This window comes from Bison bison, unplaced genomic scaffold, assembly GCF_000754665.1.
Source record: "Bison bison bison isolate TAMUID 2011002044 unplaced genomic scaffold, Bison_UMD1.0 scf7180017864048, whole genome shotgun sequence".
Classification (NCBI taxonomy): Eukaryota; Metazoa; Chordata; class Mammalia; order Artiodactyla; family Bovidae; genus Bison; species Bison bison.
Genome location: NW_011494620.1, coordinates 3,534,677 through 3,541,990, shown reverse-complemented (window position 1 = coordinate 3,541,990; position 7,314 = coordinate 3,534,677).

The following is a 7,314-nucleotide window of genomic DNA, read 5'->3' as shown; positions in this document are numbered from 1 at the left end:
AAGAATTGTAAGTGTCTTCGGAAAAAAGTGCAACAAAATTTTCTAAGATTTATATGGAGAAAATGATACAATTTTTCTAAGGGACACTAAAACTACCTTAACTAGATAAGGAAAATTCAACATCTTCATAACTTGGATTATTAATATCATAAAAATATTAATTCTACCCAAGTTGATACATAGATTCAAAGTAATCACAACCATATTCCCAACTGTTGTTTGAAAAATATAAAGTTGATTCTAAAACCTAAGTGAAATAGCAAAAAGCCAAGAATGCCCACAGCACTCTAGGTGAAGAAAATAAAATGGAACACCCTACCAGATACCAAGATTTTTCCCTGGTGGCTCAGACGGTAAAGAATCTGCCTGCAATGCAGGAGGCCTGGGTTTGATCCCTGGCTTGGGAAGACCCCGAGGAGAAGGGAATGGCAACCCACTCCAGTATTCTTGCCTGGAGAATCCCATGGACAGAGGAGCCTGGTGTGCTGCAGTCCATGGAGTCGCAGAGTTGGACATGACTGAACGACTTACACACATTATAAAACTTAAACAATTCAAAAATCAGTTATAGGTGTAAGAAATAAATGAACCCATGAAAAGAATGCAAAGAAAGAGCCAGAAATGTGTCCACATATAAGGAAATTTGAGATATATGACAGAATGGCACAGCCTCACCCCACCGTGATGACACACAGAAAGTAGGAAGCAATACTAATTCTGAACCACCCCCTAAGATTTGCGGTTACCAACAGCAACACCACAGTTAACGATTTACCACTTACAAAGAGTCTTTTGATAAATCATAAGAGTGAATTTGCACATTTTTGGTTTCTGCAAATGCCATTATGGTTTATTATTGCATGATTCACTTTTAACCTGTTAATACTCAGTGGATAAGTGGTTTTCTTCTGTGAAAGATTCAGAATAAGGCAGGGTACCTTGATGTTTTTCTTTTTGTTGTTTACCTTTTTTAAAATTTTTAAGTGGAGGATAATTGCTTTACGATATTGTTGGTCTCTGCCATACATCAACATGAATGCCATAGTTATACATGTGTCCCTTCCCTCTTGAACCCCCTCCCACCTCCCACCCCATCCCACCCCTCTAAGGCTGGGATGAATTGAGAGAGGAGCATTGAAACACATAAATTACCATATGTAAAACAGCCAGCCAGTAGGACTATGCTGTACGACGCAGGGAGCTCAAACTTGGTGTTCTGTTGTTTACCTTTGTTTTTAACGATGGCCTTTTGGCCTTTGAATGCTTGCTTTACTTACATCTTTGTTTATGAAAAGGAACTAACATGGGTTTTAAGCAAGAAAGATTCCTGATCTCCCATTAAATACATACTGCAAGTCTGTGAAATATGAATCACATCTTTGGTCTCCTTTTTAAGACTTGGCTTCTACGGCAAATGCGCTTTTCTACCTCAGTTTCATCTCCATTACCATTTTACATTGCATCTGAGGCCTGGCTAGCAACAGTGGCCAGTTCTTGTCTGAATCCTGCAAACTAGGCTCATAACAGATGACACCCCTAGAAAGGCTAGGCTCAACCCAGGAGACCCAACTTCTGATGATGGCTTTGCATGAGAAAAATCACTCTTGTCTCTTGTCATTTTGTGGTTAGTGGGCAAAAAATTAATGCTTCCTCCAAGGGAAATTCAGATCTTGACATTAGTGGAAATGAAGAGCATACTCAAGTAAATTAATTTCGTGGTGGCAAAGTAATAAACCTCGAAAACCCCAGATTGGTTTGGACCTTCCCTGTTGAAAATACACAGTGACAGAATACTTTGTCAAAAAATGATATATCCCCTCAGAGCAAGCAAATATTTCATATGGATATTTCTGGCTCCATCAAAAATTTTCCCCAATTCAACTCATTTTCATAAACTTAGACCATTCATTTTTACTTATTAAATTATCAGTGCTAGGAAAGTTTTTAACATTCACTGGCATTAATGTGAGTTGAATTTGATAGACTAGCATGCTATTATTAGTATGATTACTATATTCATTTCATAGCCAACTTATGATTGTTTTACGTCATCTGTCTCCAAAAGCATATTAAAGAGGAATAAATATGTATTTTCAAGACAGTTGTGCTTAAACACAACTATAGTCCAAAAGTAATCATATGTAAGGCCTATCTATTTACAATTGTTAACAGCATATTATTAACTATTAATAATTAGGAAAAATAAATTGACCTCCTGCAAGTATTCAACAGTATTATGTGACTGCACTTTTACTTATACTGAAAAATCCATTATATTGCATGGAAGATGAAAATTTGTTGCTTAATACAAGGCCACAAAGATTTATACCTACAAATGGCTCAGACTGTAAAAAATCTGACTGCAATGCAGGAGACCTGGTTCAAACCCTGGGTTAGGAAGATTCTCTGAAGAAGAGAATAGCAACTCACTCCAGTATTCTTGCCTGGAGAATTCCATGGACAGAGGAGCCTGGCGGGCTACAGCCCATGAGGTCGCAAAGAGTCTGACATGACTAAGTGACTAACACTTTCACTTTTTTCTCCTCAGAGTTTTTTAGCTTTTACATTTAAATCTTTGAGTTGATTTTCAGATATGAGATATAGTTCAGTTTCAATCTTTTACATGTGGTTTTCCAGTGGTTCCAATGCCATTTATTAAAAAGACTATTTTTTCATCATTGAACAGTCTTGGCAGCCTTGTTAAAAAAAAATCAACAGATGATGGATGTATGGGTCTATTTCTGAACTCTAAATTCTGTCCCATTGAACTATATGTCTATCCTTATGCCAATCAATATTACACTGTTTTGCTTACTGTGGCATTGTAATAAAATTTGAAATTGGTAAGATTCAAGATAGCTCAGTTGGTAAAGAATCCGCCTGCAGTTCAGGAGATCCTGGTTCGATTCCTGGGTTGGGAAGATCCCCTGGAGAAGGCAAAGGCTACCCACTCCAGTATTCTGGCCTGGAGAATTCCATGGACTGTATAGTCCCTGGGGTCGCAAAGAATCAGACACGACTGAGTGACTTTCACTTCACTTTGATTGTTTTGGCTATTCATAAAGTCTGCTGTATGCCCATATGAATTTTAGGATTAGCTTGTCTATTTCTGGGACACAGAAAGGTAGGTGGAATTTGACAGAGGTTGCACTGAATCTATAGATCAATTTTGGGACTACTGCCATCTTGACAATATTGTCTTCCAATCCATGAATATGAAATGTCTTTCCATTTATTTAGGCATCTTTAACATCTTTCAACAGGGTTTTGTGGTTTTCCACGGAGAATCATTCCCTTGGTTAAATCTACTCCTAAGAATTTTATTATTTGCAGTGTTACTATAAATGGAATTATTTTCAGATTGCTCATTGCTAATGTTTAGAAACACAACAGACTTTTGCATACTGATCTTGTATACTGCAACATTGCTACACTATTGATTCTAATATTTTTATTCTTCAATATTTATATATATATATATATATACACGTTACATATATATATATAACCATGTGCTGTGCTAAGTCACTTCAGTCGTGTCTCTTTGCAACCCTATGGAACATAGCCTGCCAAGCTTCTCTGTCCATGGGATTCTCCAGGCAAGAATGCTGGAGTGGGTTGCCATGCCCTCCTCCAGGGAAATCTTCCCGACCCAGGGACTGAACCCACGTCTCTTGTGTCTCCTGCACTGTCAGGTGAGTTCTGTATCACTAGCACCATCTGGGAAACTCATATGTAACTGTGTGCCGTGCAGTACTTAGTCACTCAGTCCTGTCCAACTCTTTGCGACCGCATGGACTGTAGTCCGTCAGGGACCTCTGTCCATGGGAATTCTCCAGGCAAGAATACTGGAGTGGGTTGCCATGCTCTCTTCTAGGGGATCTTCCCAACCCAGGGATCGAACCCAGGTCTCCTGCATTGCAGGCAGATTTTTTTTACCATCTGAGCCACCAGGGAAGCCCAAGAATACTGGAGTGGGTAGACCATCCCTTCTCCAGGAGATCTTCTTGAATCAGGAATCAAACCAGAGTCTCCTGCACTGCAGGCAGATTCTTCACCAGCTGAACTACCAGAAGCTTATATATGGCCATAATCAATTCGCAAATAGACAGTGTTGCTTCTTCCTTTCTAGTTGGTGTGCCTTTTAATTTTTTCTTGCCTAATTGCTCTGCTAGAATTTCTGGTATGCTGTGGAAAAGAAGTGGCAAAAGTCCATCCTTAACCTTGTTCATAATTTTAATGATGGTAGCCTTCAATTTTTCAGCATTAAGTAACGCTAGCTTGTTTTTCATGTTTGTTCAGTTGAAGAAATTCTCTTCTATTCCCATTTTGTTTTGTTTTTTTTAGCATGAAAGGATGTTTGTTGGACTCTCCTGCATCTATTGAAGTGACCATGCATTTTTCTTCCTTTACTTATACTGATAATACTGCATAGTGCATTGACTTCCATGTCTCACTGACCTTGCACCCGGAACTAATCCCCTTAATCGTAGTATATAATTGTTTAATGTGTTGCTAGATTCCATTTGCTAGTCTTTTGTTAAGGACTTGTGTCAGTATTCACAAAGGATATTGGTCTGTAGTTTTCTTGTGGTGCCTTTTCTGGCTTTGCTTATACTAAAAACAAATGCTGGCCTCACAGAATATGTTAGGGTGTGCTCCCTCCTCTTCTATTTTTTGGGAAGAATTTGATTAACAATTACTGTTACTCCTTCAAACACTTGATACAATTCATCAGTGAAGATATCTGGCCCTAGACTTTTTTAAAACTAGAAGTGTTGTACTGCTAAGTCTCTTTGCTAAAGGTCTATTCGGATTTTCTTTTTCCCCTTGAATCAGTTTTTCTAGATATTTTTCCACTTCATCTATATTATCTGTTGACATATTTATTTGTAGTTTATCATTTTTATTTCTGTAAAGCAGTAATGTCCCTTTTTTTGTACCTGGTTTTAGTAACCTGTATCTTTTTTTTCTCCTTGATCCAGCTAAAGGGTAGTCAATTTTTTTGTCTTTTCAAAGAACCAACTTTTCGCACTTGCATTTTGTAGTTTTACATACATAAACACCTCTCTACACATGATGCTGAATGGTCAGTACACCCAATAACTGAAATAACATTCTTCTTCTTAACATAATGAGCAGGGAGCACTCTTGGAAACCTCTTCTTACATGTCTTTAAACACCTGTCTGCATGCATTACACAAGTCAGCCAGTCTCAGATATACTTTCAACACACCGTGTTAAGAAATAACTTTTGAAACGTCCCTTTTACATATGTGCTCAAACACATCTATACACGCACTCATGTATTAGATTCCCTCTTGGTCCTAGGCTTTTTTTTTTTTGGATAATTTGATTGCATGATGTACTTTTGTGTGTATTTCTTTGAATTTATCCTACATAGAATCTGGTGAATTTCTTGAGTGTGTATATTAAACTTTTCATCAAATGTGTGAAGTCTCCTGCCAATATTTATTCAAATATTCTTTCGGCCTCCCCCTGCCTTTTTTTCTGAGATTCCCATTGTCTGAATATTGTTGACAATATTCAAAATCTCTGAGTTTCTTTCATTTCATTCTTTTCTGTCTGTTCCTCAGACTAAATAATTTCAGTTGACCTATCTTCTATCTGGTCAAATTTGATGAACTCTTATAGTGAAATTTTAATTTCAGTTATTATACTTTTCAACTCCAGAATTTTAAAATAATTTTTATCAAATTATAACTTTATCATTTTTATAATTATAAACATATCCATAAAAACCTCCTTTTGGAAATTTCTTCCTCTTTCTGGATATTCTCTATTTGGTAAGATATAAATTCTACTGAATTCTAACTTTACTCTAGGCCCTGTGCTAAACAATTTCTTTTAACCTTTTTTTAAAAAATTGTGAAATATATAAAGAGTTCATATTTTAGAAAATAAAAAAATGAACACACATATACTAACAATCAAGCATAAGAACAGAACATTAGTAACTTCCAAGGATCCTATGAGGTAATCTTGAAGTCTGCATTAACCCTTTCCCATATTTCCTTACAGCTTTACCACATACATATCCATGAATGATGTGCAAATTTGCCTTATCTTTTATTTAAAAATTCTATAAATGGACTCATACTATTCTGTGATTGTTCTGCTCAACATTATGTATTTGGAAATTGTTTCATTTTTCACTACTGTAGAGTATTCCACTGAATGGATGGATCTAAGAATGTGAGCTAATAGTAGTCAGAGAAAGTTGAGCTGTGCTGAGATAATAAAAAATACTCCTGAGGGGGGGAAAAACTGAAGATCAAGCCCTAGAGTATGCCAACTCTTAAAGGTCACAAAGAAGAGAATCAGGGAAGGTTTGGTGAGTGAAGTAAATGGAAAACTAGCAGAAAGTTGTGCTGTGAAAGCCTGGAAAGTACAGTATTTCAGATAGAAATGTGTGGAATGCTATTGAAAGTTTAATAAAGGAAGGAATGAGAAGAATCCACTGGATCTGACAACACACAATGCTATGGGGATCTCATCACGACTGGCTGTGTTGCAGTGGTGTGGGGATGCTGAAGCCAGCCATACAGGGGTAATTTAGGACACAATGGCAGCAGAAATGTTAAGACTACATGCATAAACAACCATAAAACGCAGCAGAGAAATGGAGGTATTAGGATCCGGGAGGTGGCAAGTTTTAAAAAATGTTATCAACATTAGAGCACTGTGTATGCTGTCAAGAATAATCCTACAGAGAAGTCACAAGTTGCTGAAGCAAAATAAAGGGTTAACTCGAGACAAAAGTCTCTGAGAAGGGGAGAGAATGGAACCTGGAGTCCAGAGGAAGGGAACTGCCTGTCACAGGAGGAGGACGCCGTCTCCAACACAAAAGGAGGAAAGACGAAGACGATGAATAAACTAGGAGGGTAGAAGAAAAACGAGGGAGATAAATCTGACAGCTTCCATCTCGATGAATCATGAAGGTCATTAACCAAGTGAGGGTGAAGGTCGTCCTGAAAAGTAGGGAGCTGAGTTCACCTGAGACAGAAAAGCAACACCAAGCAACACCGAGTATCATTTGAAACTGTGCTCATGAATTTAAAAAGTCAGTCAGTCTACTGGGCGTGGTTTTTCTCAGGTAACATTCACTGGTCTGAGTACAAGCACAGAAAAAGAATTGGAAACATTCCACCAGAGAAGGCTTTGGTCAGGCAAGTAACTTCTCTCTCTAAAGGGAAGGCTTACCTGCATCACCTAAGGTTATACTTAACAGCTCAAGATGTAAACTATGAAGTAAACAGCAAATACAGTGTTAAGCTACTCAACTAACGCTTG